Source organism: Temnothorax longispinosus, chromosome 5, assembly GCF_030848805.1.
Source record: "Temnothorax longispinosus isolate EJ_2023e chromosome 5, Tlon_JGU_v1, whole genome shotgun sequence".
NCBI classification, from domain to species: Eukaryota; Metazoa; Arthropoda; class Insecta; order Hymenoptera; family Formicidae; genus Temnothorax; species Temnothorax longispinosus.
The window spans coordinates 3610456-3630861 of record NC_092362.1 but is presented as its reverse complement, the minus strand read 5'-3'; the positions used below and the strand labels follow the sequence as shown (position 1 = coordinate 3630861).

The 20406-nt window shown below is 45.3% G+C and overlaps 1 protein-coding gene across 7 annotated transcripts in view; it reads right to left on the bottom strand.

Annotated features, from left to right (window-relative positions):
- Positions 1 to 20406, bottom strand: part of Bru3 (bruno 3) — a 620785-nt gene that overhangs the window by 237182 nt on the left and 363197 nt on the right. For 2 of the 7 annotated variants that reach the window (XM_071779546.1, XM_071779540.1), the window contains exon 1: positions 18075 to 18754. The exons of the other annotated variants lie outside the window; for them this stretch is intronic. The gene's annotated coding sequence lies outside the window, so the exon portion shown is untranslated. Of the gene's footprint in view, positions 1 to 18074; positions 18755 to 20406 lie in introns of those variants that run through there. 7 annotated transcript variants of the gene reach the window in all.

Genomic DNA, 20406 nt, shown 5'->3' with positions numbered 1-20406 from the left:
CGGTCCGCCGCGCCGCGCGCTCCGCCCTTGCGAAAAATAAAATTCGTAAAGTTCAACGGGCGTGCAAAGAGTCGATGGGTGTCCCTCGCGAGGCGGGAAAAAGAAAAAGAAAAAGAGAGTGAGAAAGAGAGAGAGAGAGAGAGGAGGATTGTATATAAACGCGGCGCGGGAAATCACTACGACGACGAGAGGAGCCACTCCCGGAGCCGGGATGGTTCTTAAAACTGACCATATTTTGGTGATATTGTCCATATATGAAAGAGACTCGATCTAGCCTCCCTGCCATCCCAGCCGGGGACATTCCATCTCGCCAAGACCTCCCTTTATACCGGCGTAAGCTAGAAATATCCTCAGTTTTATCATTTCAGACCTGGTCTTCATTTTATACGTTCCTGGCTCGCTCGTCCCCGCGTACCCCCAGTGCATCCTTAGCCTCTTTACGGACCACGGGAATGAGTCGTAGCCGGGAGCTTTTCCCCAAGAGGGGACCACGCACGAGAGTGTTTGTTGCCGCTCGTGTCCACGTCCTTCTGAGTATACGATGGTCTCCGCTCGTCCCTTCTCCCTGTTTTTTTTCTCTCCAACGACGACCTTTTCCGTCTCGCGCTAGTAGTGCGTCTAACTCTTCTCTATCTACTTTTTTTCTCATTCTCTCTCTCTCTCTCTCTCTCTCTCTCTCTCTCTCTCTATCACACACACATACACACACACACACACACCAATTCGCAAGCCTATCCAATAAATCGAGAATATAATGTGCTCCGAAGCACTTGCCAATAGGTTGAAATGGACAGCCGGAAGGCCCGACTACATACTCGAATCAATATTGTCAGATTGATGCTACCGATAAGAATGGGGATTACGACTCATGATTGCGAACGTCCGAATGTGTATTACGTCACTATGCCATTTGCAGTAACGTTACAAGGATGTTACGCTATTATGAGTGTCTTGAGAGAAATTATTATTGCAAGTAGATTCAAAAATTCATTGTAAATATTCGATCTTGAAGCTTTAATTGTATTTTAATAAGGCAGTTATACGGATATTATATATCTAAAAAATAAATGCTTTGCGTGTACACGTAGGAACATGCAAGTTTCCGTAGTAAACTGCAAACGTGTAGGTACGTGTATAGTATACGTTTGCTATCCCTTCAGGATACTTGTCAATACTGTCCAATTTCGCGGGATACTACGTGCTTCCTCTTTCAATATCTGCCACGTCGCACACTGCTAAGTATCCAGAACCGACAGTGAATTGGTATTACCAGACGTCCGACACTTTAACACTAGCAACACGCTTTGTCTCCTTCGACTCGGCGGTTCTGATCGATCGATCGTGATCGTCCGCGCACCCAGGCATTCAAGGACTTTTGCCCACCTATTTCGGAGCACTGCGGATTGGTTCGGCACGAGACGCAATTACCATACTCCGATCTATTGCCCACCTCACTCCCCCCCCCTCTCTCTCTCTCTTTCTCTCTCTCTCTCTCTCGCTCGCCTATTCCGCGGGCAATGGGCTGGATAACTTCCGGTTCGTTCACCGATAGCCTACGGTTAAACGCTGCCACCTTCCATTACCGTTATTGCCTAACGTCATTCACTAATCCATCTACCGAGCTGGGTCGTCGATCGATCGTCGACCGTAAAAATCGTGGTCGCCGTGAACAGGTACGTACTATACTCGATTTTATTACTACGAGCAAAGTCGACACTTTTACGCCCTCGACTATTTACAAGCCTCGACTCTCTACGTTATATCACGAATATGACATCACGTATGGTAGGAAAATATCAAAAGATGGATAGCTTTTGATAAAACGCTGATGGATAGTGATTAGTCATCAGCATTAAAGACAGATTTAGAATGTCGTTCGTATAAATAGCTTGTTGCAACTTTTTTTGCCACGATATTATCTGTTGAGTAGTTATTACTAATTACACATAGTGTATATTTCGAATTTATTTTCCAGTAAAATTAATTTAATTTTAACTTCAAGACAAGCTCAGGTTTATTCTTAGCGTCTCATACTCTATTAGGTCGAAAATTTCCGATTTTACATTTCTTTACACTTAATCTTAAAAAAATGCCGAGGGAAATTTTGTATAACAATACAAAGCAAGGGAAGGGTCGACATTACAGGCGATGTTAGTTGAGTTCGCGAGAGTACACGTGGGGGAAAACGACAAACAAATGCAAGACGCAATGGCAGTGGCGGTCGAAAAAAGCAGCGACAGGAGGGTGTAACGGAAGGGTTTACCGGGTAGTCGAACCGAGGAGGGGGTGAGGATGGAATGGAGATAGCTGCTTTCTCTTTACGCTCCGGCGGCTCAGCATCCGCAATGGTAGCACGCCAGTCGGATCTTCTTTACGAGTATTGCGGTTGCGCCACGAGCGCGTCACAGGAAAGAGATCGCGGCCCCTCGTCGGCGGGGATTCGCTCCACTTTTTTAATCCCGGAATTGTATTTATGCGCGTACAATGGCACTTCCCTGTCCCATTACTTCTCCACCGTCCAGCGCCGCCCCGCCCGCGCCCGTCCGTCCGTCCGTCCGTCCGTCTCTTCGAAAGGAGACTCCCGTGATCCTGCTCGAAATTTTCGGCGCGCATTGTTCCGGAATTCACGCGTCGCGCGACGAAATAAAGGGATTTTATCGATAGTGTCGCGCGCGCTTTATTGTTCTACGCCAGTAGAACGCCACCGATTGCACATGAATGTCTTTCTTTTTACGTATATGTCTAAATAAGCTGCGATAGAAATGTCTACGAAACTCAAGTTTTTAACAGCGGTTTCATAAGAAAGATCTTTGTCACCCTGAACAGATATATTTGGTGAAATATATCTGTTCTTAAGGATAATATGTAATATATATAAATTCTTATTCTGCCAATGACATTGCGAAAGACTGTTTGCGAGAATCATGTAAAAATATAAACCAGAATATTAATCATTATATAGATTAACGCAGTCATGTTCTTTCGTAATACAATTAATCGTGTTAAATAAAGACAAACGAGGCTATCACTCTAAAGTTCAAGATGTGTCACATAACTTCGTGTGTATATTCAAATTTGCGATAACATTGCCGACGTTGTTATAGTGAAAACTATTTCCTCTCCGCGTCTTGCTCTTGGCCAATTTTTGTGATCTTATCGCACTACTTGCTGATATATAAAGAGTGTCAGATATGTCGAGACGTCTCTCACTGTCTTTCAGTGTCTACAAGGTTAATGTTAAGCTGCGTTTATGAGGCGACGTGAAAAAAAGCAGATACACAAAAAAAGAAAACAGAGGACAGAACGAGGGACAGAAGGAACAAGTGGGCATTCATTCCCCGCATTCCAATTTCAAAGAAGCTCTAAAGCCGTGATCAGACTACGGATTGGGATTGAGATTGGATTGAAATTTGACCAATTAGAGCAATGTTCACTAAACTTGTTAGTTTTCTTTATTCTGATTGATTAAATTTCAATCTCATCCCAATCCGTATTCTGTGATCACTGCTTAAACCACCCGTTTATATCCTCCAGTGATGTCCGAGGATAACGGTGAGAGCGGCGCTAGAAATGTGCAAGTCAAATAGCTTGACTCAGCGGTTTATCCGGTGTACGTTCCCGAATGCACGCATCCGCGCGTGCACACATGGCGTATCTTTATCAACATATGACGGTACGATGTTTATATCGATCCTTTTCGAGAGGTCTCCTCTTCCGCCTTTCTTTCATTCCGTAATATCGCGGTCGCGTTATCGATGTCGCATCACAATCGGGCGTCATCGCGCCCGAGTTTCGCTCGTATATAGTCAGTCATGTTATACGGCAGGTTACTAAATAAATTTTCGAAATTACTGCCGCTTCCGCGAAGAAGCACAGTTACCGGGGGTTAGTACCAGCTCCTCGGGCATCGATGCATCCCTCGTACGTCACGTTCCCTCCCTCTCGCTCATCGCTTCTCGTCGTCGCTCGTGATGCACGTGATAATCTATTATTAAGGACCGCGAGCAGAGCGCAAAGAGAGAAGTTTACGAGGCGATGTAAAATACGCGAGAGATTCTACAATCATAAAGGGGCAAAAATATCTTTACTCTCTTTCTCTTTCCCTCCGGCTCCGGTGCAACCCGCGAGGCTTCATGGCCTTTCCGTTTTTATACTTCTCCTTCTCCCGCCGTCGCCCACCTTTTCCACCGGTATCGCGCGCTCGCCGTTGGACCAGATAAAACTATAACTTTTGCCGACGCGTTTTGCCGGTGCCACATCATCGGCGAAGCTTTCGCGTCGCTTTACGGCGAAACAGACAAGTTCGCTGCGAACGGGGAGGTCGAGCGGCATCCCGGGAATAGCAGAGAGGAACGTGCACGGGGGAGGGGGACGTTTTAAAAGCACCTCCTTTAAAAACCCCCTACGTGGAATCGCTCCTGGAAAATCCTCCGTTGCGCCGCGCGCCAGCCTAATCTGGCCCGGGGCGCAAGATCGTAAATCCTCCTACGTCAAACGCGAGTCTGAAAGAGGAGATCGGGGGTACGCAGGTGCGCGGATTGTCTCGATGAATCTTTCGCGATAGGACCAGGCGCATAAAGCGCCCCGCAACCTTAGCTACAAATAAAATCGTCTCGCCGCTTCTACGTGATGTTTTCTTTTACTACCCTCCGACGTGGGCGAAGCTCCGACGCAAAAAGGAGAGATTTTGCATAATGAAAAAGGGGGAGACTATTTTTGAAAAGGTCGTATTCCTACGTATGCAATTATCTCCGCCAGATAATATTCATCATTGAATATTATATCACGTATTCTCTTGATTACCACGCCCCGCTTTACGGCCTGGATCCGACTCATAATCATATGTTTATTATTTACGTTGTGTCCGTCAATATTTGATAAAAGTTGATTGTATACGTGATATGGTGTAATCGGTAGTTGTACGGCAAATAGAAAATAATTTCGCGATGGACGTACGTGTATCCGCGGGAGGCTCAAACATCGCCGATCGCGTACACACTTCTTGCGGATTTAATAACTCCAAGTTTAATTAACTATCGAAACTCGACCGATCGATTTCCCCGGAGTTCTTCCCGTCGAGGCTACACTTTGCTTTTGATCCCGGTCTTCTCCCGTCATCCAACTCCCGGTCCAGGACCATCGACGAAGGTCCATAATCCCCGGAGACTAAGGAACTCATCCTCTTTCCCTCGTCCAGCCTTCGCTGCTTCAGCGCCAGCGAAGAATGACGAAGGTCGACAAAATTCTTTCGCTTATACTGTCCACTCGCGCGACTTATCCCCCGTAGTTTTTAACGACGGAAAGCGCCACCGAATATTGAACCGCTCGACCGGAATTACTCCGCCCAATCTCGCGTGTCATCGGCACGATGTGTTAGAGAAGACAAAAAGAAGAAGAAGCAGCGAAGAGAGAGAAGAGGTAGATAATACGGCGATCCGTGTGACTTTTACAGAAACTTTTTCGCCGAAAGTTTTTGGCACTTTTAGATACCGTTGCGCGCGCGCGCGCGCGCGCCGATGTCTTTCGAAATCGCATGCCCCGCGGCTTTTTTCACTTGAAGAAACTACTAATGAGAAAGAAGAGAGAGAAGAAATGGACGAGAAAGTGTCAGTAAAGAGTAAGCGAGCGTTATCGCCCATCGGAATATGCCGAGGCTGAAAGTGTCAGAAAGATTTGCTAAGGATTTCTCACCGGAAAACGCACGGATTGCATATTCTCGTCGTGCAAAAATGACATCTTCTTGAATTTGCGCTGCAAAATAATTTAGCGTAAGAAAAAGTAAAACAATGTCATTTGTTTTCTATAAAGATGCATAAAGAGAAAGCAAATAAATTCGTGGAAATATATAAAAAGTTTCAAATATCGGAGTTACGGTACAAGATAGAAAAAATTTAGTCTTTAATTGCAATATTAATCTCGTGGACTTTCGTCGTATATCCACGTTAATTAATTTTTATTAATTACAAATTAATTATACGTCTCAATAACCGATTTAATAGGATCTTTGGCAAGGACTAAGTCACACGTAAGTAGATAGATATCCGAAAGAAAGTTGGGTGCAGTTCGAGCCACTGCGGCGCGGAGTTTCCTAAGGGAGGACATTTTAATTACCGACTTCCCATTCACCGGCAGTATATACCCGTGCGCTACACCTGCTCCTAGCACTTGTGCCTTTGCCACCATAGTACGACCTCGCGCCATTTGTCTCTCAAGTTTATATATAAAGCCGATCGCGTCCACCCTCGCCTCCTCCAACGGTTCAAAGGCTGGACGCGGTGCGCTTCAGATCGGAAACTACGGGCGACAGAGATTGACTGGACTTCAATAAAGCTCTTGCCGAAGTGCCAGGCAAGATGGTCGCGGAGAGTGATGAGGATGGTACTATGTCGGCGTCGCTAAACTGCCGAGTAGCCCCCCGAAGCTTTACAGTACATTCGATTCAGGCACCTCGATAAAACGCGTCCACTTTGATCGGGATATATATGTACATACATACATATATACTGCTAGTTGATTGAGCTATATATAGTGCGCTGCTACGACGATGAAGTGTAAATGAAGTTAAAGAAGTGAAACGTATTTGATTTACGAACTACGGCTTAAAACGGCTTAAACGCAACGTTATCGGGTCTAACTAATTAAGCATGATCGATGAAATCTCGTCTCGTAAAAGAATAAAATATACTCGTGGATTTAATCATTATTATATCCCGCTTTTATCAATGAATATAAAGCTATGTACGTGCAATAGGAAGAAAATGAGATTATATTTAAAGAATAAAAATTAGTCTGTATATACGGATCACCGCGAAATGCTGGGCACGCGTATATAGCGATGTAATAGTACTGGAACGCCGTACCCTGAGCTAATGAGCTCGTGTCTAATAAAGGGTGGCATTTGTACAAATTAATAGCCCCCCAATGAGCACGGAGGACGTACACCGCGTTGGGAAGGACACCATGCGTCTTCCCTCGGATTCGCGTCGACATCGCGAGGGTTCCTGCGGACGACTGTCCGCGATAATCAAGACTAACAGCTTCGGCTGATCCTTCAACCTTCTTCGTCACCACCTCCCGAACCTCCGGCACTCTATATCTCAATTTGTATCACAATAACGTCACTTTAGCGCGGCGCCAACGTCCGCCATCTGCTCGCTTTCTTTTATTATCGCCGAGTCTCTTTCGCTTTTCTCCCCCCCTGGAAGCGGAGGCGGATGTTTTCGCTGTCTGGACGAATTCGTGTTCGTGGCGCGTATCGAAACGCCTGGACGAGGATGCAGTGTCCGCAAAACGACGTATTTTGCCGACCACGACACCCGCGGGAGTAATACGAATCGTTCGAGCAATTGCGAGTATGAAGGTTTCTTCAGAGAGATATAAAAGCGAATCGAGGATCGCCGTGGGGATACGTAAACAGAATGCAGATTCTCGCAGTTGTTTATTTATTTGCGAAGAAAAAGCCTGGAAGAAGCATCCGCGCTATTATCAAATGGATCGCGGAGAAGTTCCTGGCGAAAGTATGCGTGCAAGTTACATGGGCGTGAATTACATGGGCTAACAGCGTTCCCGGATTGTTAGATGGTCGTGGCTTAGCATGGAAACCAGAATTAAGACTCGGCGACTGTGTGCAAGATGTTATAAATGAAAAGCTTTATGTACGAAGTCTCGAAGTGCCATTAAATTAAACGGTACTTAGAAAGTTCTTACATAAAACCCTCTAACTGCCCCACCTCGATTAATAGACACGCATTAGGAACCGCCGTTTTCACAGGCTGGCCTCGTACATGGAGGGGGGGGTGGAAATGCAGATCGTCCGCGTAGCAGCGGGTTCCGCTGCTAATCTTAGGACGCAAACTGCCGTACGCGAGTGTCATTCAGATCGATTCTGTTCATTAACTCGCGAGAGCGACGCGACGCGGTGAAAATCGCGGAACGCTTGATGATAATGAGTCTCGTTGATTAAAAGCCTCGCATTTTCGCGCCCATTCACGAATCACCGTGTCGCTAATGGGATTGGAAACAGTGACTGACGCCGAGTTGGGGTGTGGAATTGGTTTGGCCGTCCGTTTGCACGTTGGCCCACCCCTCTCACCCTCCGCTCTCTCTCTCGCTCCGCCGTCGCCGTCCATCTCCGCGAAGCGTACGTTTTCAATTTCGTGCTTGAACCTTAATACCCCGAACAGTTCTTTCAAAAGCCATCCTTCGCGGCTAACGAAAGTGCTGATTCCATCGCGCGTCAAGTTCGGCGCGAAATTTATTTCGCACAAATCCATCTGGTAAACCTTTTTAGCATACCCGCGAATTTCATGTCGCTGCAAATGGAAACTTAAGCCAGATTACTTCCCGCGTTTTTGCGGAGCTGCTTGTCCGCTTATGAGTGTTACACGGCATTAATGATGGTGGAATGTAGAAGGAAGGATGCGGGAAATAGCGTGCTAGTAATATTTTCATAAAAATATATCGTACTAACAATAAGTAAAATAAATGTTTCACCATATCTGATAATAGTTACGAGAAATGCGCCGTGTTGATAATTCGACGTTGTGATTGACAAAAAAATCGGTTCCTCGTTAGTTAAAAAATCTGACATTGAAATTAAAATTGGAAGTGAACTCTGAGAGACACCTTGTAAATCAATAATGTAACGCGTTCTGTATGCATGCGGTAAATATTATGTGCGTCATTGGATACCACAGTTCTGATAGCGAACGATAACGCTTAACCGCGTGATATAATACGAGTGCACGCTAGATTTAGCGGGTGATCAGTTTTTGCAAAAATGAGGAGCTAGCTAATGCATTACTTTCGGGTGTGATTGCAGAGATATGCGGAATCTATAATTTCCATGTACACGACGATCTGGCCGATATTAATATGCAATCAATGTGGACCCACGCATATTCTGCCGTCATGCCCTCATTACGTTAGTGACGATGTGCTATTCGCCGACTCATATTACGAAATAAACGAGCATGAAACGCTGTGATATGGAATATGGACCGCCAACAATATTTACATAATTGGAGTAATTTCGATTCGACAGTATTTATCGGAAATTGCGGTTATTAGAAAATTTCCAAGTAAAAATAAGATTCATAATTGTAATTTATAGACCTTACACACATATATTCGCGATTTATTTTGCACAAAAGTTCGTACGTTTTACTACGATATGACGAACGTCGAAATTTTGTCGACGTGCTGTTTTTAATAATCTTATACGCGAAGCATGTAGATTCACGAAACGTTATACAGCGAAATTTATATCAATTCTGCTTCCAAACAAAAAGCAGATTGCTAAAATACAATAAGTGCGCCTTACTTGCCTCATGTTGGATTTAATCGAACATTATGCTTAGAATATGCTTTCAATACGATAAAATAATAATAAATACGAGGAAAGTTGAAGTTATAAGAAAATCGGGAATGGAATGCTCGCCGAGCTACAGCATACAATGCGGCCTGATATTGAAGTTTCAAGAAGCGTAGCAGCCGCTTCGAGCACTTCACATTTGGCAAAAGAGAGAGACTCGAGGAACAATACATGGCTCACTGTCAACAAAACGTCGTCCAGCATTCCCAGGACAATCTCTTCGCTCGCTGGTACCTTCGTCGTTCGCCCCGGCGTAAAATCGATCTCGTTAAAACTTTCCGAGGCGGACGCACCAGTTTCGAAAACTTTGGCGAGATGATGCGGGATAAGAAAGACGAAAGACGTGTCAGGATATATAGAGGAGGACAGTATACCGGTAAAGGGATATAAAATTAGGACCTCGCGACAGACTGATTTGTCCTGTATGAGCGAATTTTCGACTCGATTTTAGTTTAAGGGCAAAAACACGACAGCAGTTTCTGTCTCCTGTCTTCCGATGTGATCTCGTCTCTCCTGCTGCGCTAATCATTCACCAAGTTCGCCATGGCGGCTCCATTAACGTAATTGTCACGAGATTTCACCGTGGAAACCGGATATATCGCGATACAAGGAGCTATCCCGGTGAAAGCCCGGAATGCACACTAGATGTGAAACTTTGGGCATGCGAGCCGTATTGAAACGTTGTAACTCGTACGGCGTGTACGGCGGAGCTTGTAAGATGTAATTTCCTCTGGGATTCACTGGGCGAAACTTGGCGAAGTGCGGTTGGGTATGGGTGTTTTAAATCGTTGCACTGATTCGCGCAAATAATCATAATTCCACGCGCGGTCTCTGTGAATGTGGTTTTATCATGACCCGTCACCTCACGTGTTAATCGCGCGATTGTCAGCCGAAGTGCTGATCCGCTGCCATTCTGAAAAATTATATATGACGACTCGTCGCGAATAGCGCGCGACCATACCCGCTATAAAATCGGCCGGAACAAAAGGGCTCGAATGGAATTAATATCTGACGGCGCCCATTGAGCTGTAAAATCGAAACTCCGATTACCGGTGATCGTATAACGCGAATTTCGGTTCGTTTATTGGAATCTCGCGGATGGACCGACGCGCTATCCCGTGCATCGAAAAATTCACCGAACTTCACGAGTGTAATTATCTTGACCAAATTATTCGCTCCATAATCCGATCTATGCACCATTTATACGAATGACGTGTCTACGAAGAACGAAAAAAATATATATGTCGCTCCACGAGGTGTATTGAAAATAATGATCTAAATGATATAACTTAAGTCGCGAGATATTCATGCCATAGATGCATGAACAGAAGCAAAGATGATTTAGGAACGGTAATTGGCACGAAAGAGAGAGCGTGCGCGCGCACTAGCAGGGAACGAATTTGATTTGCAAATTTGGGTAAATTCCCCACACTTTCTCGCGGAGTAGTCCCTCCTTGTTTCCCGTTAGTACTCGCGCGGCGATGTACGGCAGCGTCCTTCATTGCGCGCGCTTCGCCCTGCAGGACGCCCTATGGATCCCGCGGAGACACGCGGCCGAGAAAAGGCGCGTCGTCGCATGAATTTTAATTTCGCCCCGCCTCTCGTCGCCGACCGCGCGATGTACTCGGGACGACGTAACGAGCAGCTAAAGTTTTTCGAGGAAAAATTAAAAGTTTCACCGGCATTCACCGTCGCGTCGCTCCTGACCGCGCCGCCGCGACGCGCCTCGACGCGACGCCGCGCGACACAACGTTCCTCTTTCGTCGGCTGACAAGCTTTGCTCCTGCAGGTACGCGAGAGTACTCACCGTACTTTAATATCTCGTAAGATAATTACGCCGACAGTGTCACCAACAGGGAGTGATTTTCGAGTGGATGTAGAAAGCTGATTTATTGCTCGAAATGCGTTCCAGCAGTCACTTTAATACAATCATCGCGTAATTTACTTATGTATTTCAAAATGTATGAAACAAACATTTATAAAATATGACTATTTTTTATTATTTGTGCTTTGAAGTACAAAATTCCTTTTAGCTGTGATTCTCATATGTATATATTTTTTTATTTAGCTCAGCATATAGTTCATATATATTGTATAATAGTTCTTCAAACATCAGTTTTAAAAATTGAAATATGAAATAATTTTTCCAATCAAAATGTCACATTTATAGTGCTAGAGATTCAAAATCCTATAAACAATTTAAAGTTACTATATTGAAAAATATATTAATAAAAAATAATGTCAAAAATATATAACGTTTTTACATTCTTAGAGTTTTTATTTTTTATCAGAATAATAATTTACTTGTAACAAGAAATCGATTTAAGTTCTTTAACAGTTTAATGATGAAATCGATATTACCCAGATTCCATCTTTTTTTCGTATAGGTAATGAGAATGGCGGAGGATGTTTGTCGACGGAGCACGCGTATCTCCATTCAGCGATGAAATTTTCAATTCGGCGCAAGAGCGTCAAGAGAAGCGGAGAAGCGGATGGCAAGAGGAGGGAGCGAGAAAAGGAGAGGTAAGAGGAAAGGAAGGGGGGAAGAAAAAGAGCACGCGACGTAAAAGACTTTTGATGTCGGACTCGCGCAATCTGGCCGCGTCTAGGAAGAGACGGAAGCGCGGTCGTTCGCTCGCTCGCGCGCGGGCGGAAGGAGGCGGACAGATTTGCAAGCCAGATTGAAATTTTGAAATTTAAATCTTGCCGGGACTTAAGCTTAAAAAATCCGCGGCCTCCCGCGGGAGGAGACGGTGGTGGCGGGAGGAGAGGAGAACGGATGTAGGTATTCGAGTGCGCGGGTAAGGTCTTGCTAATTGTCGGATAATTTCGTCGGAGCCGGAGAAATTCAGAGAGATCAAACGGTGCTTGACACGGCGAGGCGCGTTGCACGCGCAAACTCGCTGGGATGCTGGGAACTCGTTTTGCTCCAGATTTATATGCATCACAATGTATGAATCGTATTTCCCGACCTCGAGACGATGGATCGATTGGATACGGGAACATCGCACTTAATTTTCGATGAAAATTCCTCGTTACATTTATTTGCGAATTCTTTGGATTCTATTCGAAATGACGGCCGGCAAATAATACAAGAGAAATTATACGAATATTTCGCGCGTGATTAACTGAATTAGTGTCCCAACGAGCGAGGGATGATTAAAATATTGCGTACGGAAAATTATATATATTATATGTTTAATATTTATTTCATATGAATTTCAACCCCTTTCGATATTGTGACGAGGATGCGCGCCTATTCGCGACAAATAATGCCGCTTTCGTCCGTCTATATGATCTTTTGCCGCTCTCATTGCCAATGTTAACAAACCGTGCTATTTTCTCCCCGTTCGCCACCCCGCCCGAAAGTTTCACAGCCGCCGCCGTCAGTGTATTCGTGCGGTGGTAAAGTAACTCGTTACTTCACTTTGTTCTTTGAATTGGATAGTTTTCCATTAGCAATCATAACAACGTCCTTTGGCCCGTGCCTTGAGACTGATGGAGACGGCAAAGAGGGTGGCAACCGGCATAGCGGGGGTGAGTTTGTTTATTCAAGCCTTCGCGTTACCCTCTGAGCTACTGGCGGAGGAGGTTAGCCTTGTTTTCCGTCCACGTAGTTCGTGTTAATTTCCATTTTTATTACAAAGTGAATTGCATTTTCCTCCTCCTTCTTCGCCCTACCCCACCTGATTATTACCTCTTGTTACACAATGAAGAAAAAAATGGTGACTACAAACTAGTGTAACTTTGATAACTTACGTATCGAGAATACAGTTGGATGCGAGCGTGACACTTACCTGTAACAAAGAAAGAACATATCGTTAATTTATTGAATGACGTTCATTGGTGTTACATTATAGAGAGCCAAGAAAGATTTTGAGCAGCATGCTAAGTAGTATGTTGTATTATTCAGATAATAGTTATAGAACCAAAAACCAGTTATAAGTTACGGTTCAAATTTATATAACAATCAGTATTTTATATATTATTCCACACTTGCTGTTTTTAATAAAATTTCATAGAATCTGAAAGATCTAGACGATAATGAAAATTGTTCGTTTCTCGTTTTAATATTTCAATTTATTTATTTTTTAGTACGTTAAATAAACTTATGAGAAAAAGGTACATATAACGAACAGCAACTTCCAAACGCATTCAAGTTGACGGGAAGATTTATAAGTTTTGATGAACACTAAAATCCTCAAGATTCTTATCCGCAAGACGCCTTGGAGCAAAAGAATATAGGCCGTAAAGAGGAACCGTGAAATATCAATGCATGATAGTAGCTCGGTAACGCTTTCGCGAACGATACGACCGCAGAGAACAATCGAGCGTGAACAACGATATTAGCAATAAAGGCGTAAACACGATCGCGGGCGTCTTCCTCTCTTCGCCGGTGTTTATGAGCGCCGCCGCGGTATCGAACTCTGAGTTCGATAATAAAAAGAATCTCCGTATAACGCGGAAAGTAGCGGATACTATTCGCGATTTCCAGCGGACTGGCGGATTCTAAGAGCGCATAAACCGAATCAATTCTACTTTAGGGTGCGCGGGTTGTTTCTTGCCCCGCGTATTTACAAGTCCCCGAGAACGCTTCGCGCTCTAAAAAATATATCGTATCGGGTAAATCACGAAGTACGTTGTCACCCCCTTTTCCCGATTAAAGCTCTATTCGATTAGAACGCACGTGTACCGGATATAATGAGGATACCGGAGATACAGCGTTGCGAGCTCTCCGGTAAGCAGCACCTATAAAGGCACAAACATAACAGAGTATAATTCAGCTCGGTTCTAGTATCTGTAGCGTCTGCTCCATTCTCTAGCATTGCATCGTACAAGTCCTCTGTATCCTGTTGCAACGCACTAGCGTAATGCATTATATCTGATTAGCTTTGTGTAAGCTACGTTATCAGAGTTTGCCGTCTATAATTCTATATCTTCAAACATTTCAACACGTATATACAAATATAAAATTAACTTTCATCAAGCGTGTCTTATTATTATGTCATCAATATTTCTTTATTCACACATCTAAAAATGATAAAACAATAATTTCAAATTATAATTTAAATCACGAATGTTCCCGATCCGAATGAAGATAATCTGTAATGAATGGATTCCATTAAAAACCGTAATCAACGGAACGTTAAATTAAATAATGCCGGAGTGATACGTCTGTCGCAATTTATGTGTAAATAGTCTTTGTCAGCGTAACACCGACGAACATATTTCAACGAATGGCGCATTTTATGGCTCGCCCTCTTTCTCCTCCATCCCGAAGAAACAACGGGAGCGAGCTTCATTTATCTTGCTCGGAATCGTGTTGCATCTCGACAAATGTAACACTGCTGAGAGAATGCACCGTTGGATAAACTTTCGAAGGTATAACACACCGCGCGGGGACAAACGCCGGGGGAGAGAGATGAAACACCGGATGGGGAGTTTTATGTGCGCGATCAAAAAAGGCTGCTGGCGACCGTCGAGGAAACCGAGGAAATTGAGGAAATCGAAAATTCACCGGTGGCATTCGAAGGTTGCCGCTGCGGTATACATATAGAGATACCGCGACGGAGATGCGACGTGTAATTTCGCAGAGAATCTATAAATCGGTATGAGCATATTACGCATCAATATGCGTGACTCTTCGCGGACGACGAAGACACATTAGCAAAATTGAAGAAATTGACGGCTCGATCCGTCACGCGGGAAGAAAACTGCGAGAAATTTCAAAAGTAATCCTACGGTATGCGACAAGTAGCGCGAACTCTACCCTACATGCGTAAAGGTGTGCGTGACATGCGTGTACGTGTGTGCATCACCCCGCCTAGGTCTCCTTTGAACGTAAATCTTTCCTTTCCCCGTGTCAATCGAGAGAGGACCCCACGACGGAAATTACGGGACGCCGTTGCACGCGGCGCGCCAACTCGATAGGTATTTCCACGTCGGGGAAAAATACGTTACAAATCCAACTTTAACCTCCTCGGGATTCCGGTCACGTAGCCTCGTCCAAAGATATATATCGTATATCGCGCGCGGCGCGTCGGGTCCTTCTTCACATACCCCACTTTCCAACCTCATTCCACATTCTTCGGTACGCCCCCGAAGCTAATGTCACACGCTCCCTGAAAACTTATACGAGGCCCCCACTCGCCCATGTTAAGCCGTATTTAATGAATTTACCGTCATCGACAAATATTTTTGCTAGAAATTGGATCGCGTCGCGATGCGCGGTATTTTAGAAAATAATTCGTCGCGTCTCGGTAAATAATATTACGGCGGAAATCTTACGAGGCAAAAAAAAAAGTAATTTTCACACTATTTACGAATACGTTGTAAGCATCAAAGATCGTGCGATATCAAAAAGAATCAGACAGATCGTATAACATAAACGTGACGTATATTCTCTACGTGGATTACGGTAACTCTGTGAGTAAAGTTTCACGGACCAACGGTGTCATCTTTCTGTTACTTTGTGCGCGATATCTGCGTGAGAAATTTTATTTGTTGAAAATGACACAGCGCGACGCTTACTTTGGTAATAAATACACCTTTCGTTCGAAATGGCGCGACGGGAAGGTCTTTGAAATTTAATTCCCCTGTACATAAAGCTCACTGCTGCTGTAAATATGCGTATATGTTGTATCGAGCATAAAATGGACAAACACGATTATCATTTCATTTCAAAATAAGAAATTTACCATTTAAGCACATATTTTCGTGATATATTGTGTGATATATTCGATTATAGACCAAGGCCAAACGTATGTCAGCTGTTTACGTGTATAATTGTCAAGTCAGTGATATCTATTGTCTGTCCTTCTTTATTTATTATGTAAAAGTCAAATTATAACGTGCGCGCAAAGAGGAGTCGTGCGGTGAAAGAGAAAGCAAAGCTGAAACCGACATGCACTGTACGAATTAGTTGCACGAATCTTGTTAAATGAGTCATCCGAGACTCATTTATATTATTATTATTATATTATTAATAAATACTTCGAAACTACAATATATATCGAATTATAGGGAATTGAAATCTTGATGTATGTTGAAATTCTTTACATTATGTATGTGACAAAAATTGTGTTAATTTGTTCTGCAAACTTTGAATAGGCATAATTCATTAGCAGTAGATTTAGATTTAAGTAAGACTAATTGTTAGATGTTCTTAACACAGATTGTCTTTTTGTAGTTGCAGATGATCGCGCAAATATTGAGTACAATTTTGAAATTATATATTGAGAAGGAATTATATTGCTATACGTAATGGACGGACATACTTGACTAAAATCAGTGTTATGAAGATGTGAATTAATTTTAGATAATCTTTTTATGATTAAATAGATAAATTTATAATTCATATAATATTTTTTCCAATTTATAATACCTTCCAAAACAGTATGCTTTCAAAATGTGTTAATTTGTCAAGAAAGAAATGGTTTTATACTAGAAACTATGGCACTCGTATTCGAGAAACTTAATAGGTACGTGAATATGCACGAGAGGGATTCTGGTACCCATGAAATTCGTTATTAATATATTCAAAACAGATATTGAACAAACGAATTCTACGGAATTCTATGCAAATGTATTCCGGACGGCGACTTGTAAATTTTTCATTTGCAGAAGAACCGCGATAGATGACCTAGATATTCGCATTGCCTACTTTTTGCTCTATTCTGACCTCGTTTATCAATTCGATGCTTGTCTTCATTAAACATCTTCAATGAAAGTTACATTTTAACTGATTTTACATCTTACGTGAGTTTAAAATATATTATATATACATGGTACATTAATGTCTAACTAGTTACACACATTGTAAAATTGTGCTACTTTTGCGTAGACGTAATACACCGAGCGTATGCCAATAGCCTGCTTATAGTTAGAGAAACAGCATTCGGCGAATTGCAAGTGAGTACAAGGTTCTACTTCCATCGACGTTTTAATAAATAAATAAAAAGTTTCAAATGGAAGTTTTTCGATAAACATCTTGTTCGCAAAAATAAACTTTGTAAAGCGAGAGCCGAGGGAGAAATTCGAGAAGGTAAACGTAACCGGTCCCGTTTCTCTAAACTCCCTTTATTACTACTGGTATCATATTTCCGAAGTAGTCGCGACTTTGCGCGTCCACGTGCCCCTTTTATTTTTATTGGCTAGATAGAATCAGTCAATTAGGATAATAACCCAACCCGCAACCCTGCCCCGCCGTTCACCACGAAATTCCAAAGGCGCGTATCTCGTAAAATGTCGCCGCGGCTGCATCTTCGCGAATCCCACCTCCCCCGTAACGTACCCTGTTCATCCGTTAACGTAACCGGCGACGCGATATCATCTGTTTAGACAGTCACGCAGTAATGTATCCTTAAGCTCGCGATTACCGGCTTCGGGAGTCTCGTTCACGGCGGCGGCAACAGGTTACCAGCACGCGCCACTCGCCGACTTGTCGAGTCGAGTCGACCACGGCCGCATCGCGCCCTGTGTGCGTGTGCTGCGCGCTCGATCGTCGCGTGTCCCTCTTTCACTCGTTCTCACCCCTCTCCCCCTCTCTCTCGCACATTCTCTCTCTCTCTCTCTCTCTCTCTCTCTCGTTCTCTCACTCTTTCTCACTGCCACACTGACCACCCGCAACCCCATCCCTCACGGCGTCGCACTGTCGTATGTATTATCGCGCGCATAAGGTATCTTGATAATATCATCTGACCTATGATCCATAGACCGTTCTCCGAATAGAGCGTGGCGCCAAAACTCGGCTGCGTTGCTGCGAATCAGCGTCTGAATGAGTGGATGCTGCGCCGCCCGAAGCGTCCCGCTCCCGCGTCGCACCCCCGCCGTCACAGGCACGTGTGTGCCAGTGACCACTTAGGCTGCTTTCCTAAGTGTTATCAATGAGCGTCCGCGCACTTGCGCGCGTGCCGTACGCATACGCGTAACCGCGTATGGTCCGCCCGCCGCTGCACGTATGGTCCGTTCGGTTTTTTTTTTCGGGTCTCCGGATGTGTGGACAAACGCGCGCTGCGCAACCCCGGCGAGCGCGATTTACCTTCCGCCCGTACCTTGGACCTTTCAATCTAGCCCCCCTCCCTCCCTTTTGCACGTTGTCGATTTTTTCTGTCTCTGTCTCTGTCTCTGTGGTATCCCGCACGGTATTGTCAGTCACCGTGACGAAGAGATGTACGAGGTGATTAACCAGACGGAACCCTTAGGGGTTGTGCACGCGTTCGAAGCCGCGCGAGATTGGGCCTCGCCGATGAATTACGGTACGAGGGACACGTGATAAGGCTTCTCTCACGCTCCGCAAGCTTTAGAAACGCGATTCAGAGAAACACACGCTGCGCGCGGCGTGGCGTGGCGTGGCGGCGAGTCGGATGGCTGACTGGCGGAGAGCCGACAACTCTCGGTCGGTCTCGGCTCTCGGTCGTGGCCGTGGGGATCGCTGCTGGCTGGTAACGCGCGCGGGAGGGTGCTCGACGCGGAGGAAGAGGGTAAGGGGTTCTAGAGGGGTGTTGGTGGCTCTGGAAACCCGGTGGTAGGGTAGTGGCGGCGATGGTGAACGGGGGGATTTCGTACGACTGTTGAGAGAGGGAGAGAGGGGGCGAGAGACTACTAGGGGAACGGAGACGGCAGGACGAAAGGGAAAGAGACAACGCTGGCGTACGGGAGAAGGGAAGAGAACGCGGGGCTGGTTACCGCGTGGGGTTGCGGGAGAGACGTCGCCTCGTGGCGGAGATACGCGCGCGAGGAGGACAGCGCAGCCGAGGTGGTTGCGAAAGGGGGTTGCCCACCCGACGTGTAGCGAAGTAGCAACAGGCGGCAGCCGTCCTCTCTCTTCTTTGCGAGTGTGCCGGCGAGAGCTTGTGCACCACGTTCCTCGTCGGCGGCTGGCGCCGTTGCCGTCGACGCTCTGACGTCACGGCGTCGTGACGTAGGCGTGGTCACGGATGCGCACTAACACCTCGCCTGTCACCGTTGTCATAGTGACTGCTTCGCCGATGCCCGCGTTTCGCTGCCGCCCTTGCGTCACCCCGCGCCTCGTGTTCGCCCCCACTCTCCTCGTGCGCCGAGCAACCATCCACCCCCGTTCTCGCACAACCCCTCTTGCTCTCTCGGTGCGCGTCCTCGTTCTCCCCGCGCGAGTGGCGCTCTTCGCCTACGTCCGATATACGCCGACGGCGTATACAGGCTGTGAGGGCGAGAGAGAGTGAGCGAGCGAGTGAGCGAGGGCGAGCAAAACAGAGAGAATCGTGAAGGGCGGAAAGGCGAGAGAAAGAGAGAAAAAGACAGCGCGGGGTGAAAGGCAGAGGGAAAGTGAGCGCGCGAGCGTGTACGCGCGCGTGTGGTGTGTATACGTGCGTTGTCACGGTAACCATGCCTCAAAACAAGCCTGCGCGTTTTTCAATTCGAATGCACTCCCTGGGAAGAGATGAGGTTATAATGAAGTCCCTGCCTCCCCCTCCTGTTCACCCTCCGCTCGTCCGCTCGCCTACTCGCCCGCTTCGCTTGTCCGCTACTTGCCTCGTCGTTGCGTAACGCACGCCGTATCTCACCGTGCCCCCGTCAACCAGTATCCATCATTGAAAAAAAAGAGGGAGAACGAAAGTGGATGAAGAGATATTATATACAACCCTTATCGATAACGTAAATTCTTCCGCGGCGATTACTACTTGGAATGGAAATTACTACTTTGATCTCTTCGATGGTGACGGATTCAGATCCATCATCCATTCTTTTTTACTCCGAAAGAGATCGACAGCTGATTAAAACTGTACAATTCGGTTCGCGATCAATTTCGCATTCCTAGAGAAATCAAACCGAAACAAGCTGCACTATCAGTCGTGGTAGTTATCGCTGGATCGCGTATTGATTGCGGCAATTTTGTACGCTACGATGGTTATTATGCGTTGGGAAACGCAGCACATCACGGCTCACGCATTATGAACATCGACACGATCAAGTTCCGAGTAAAGCGTCTGTCCTATGGCTTGATCCGAACTCAACCATTAGGCATGCCGCGGCGTTATATGTATCTGGGACTA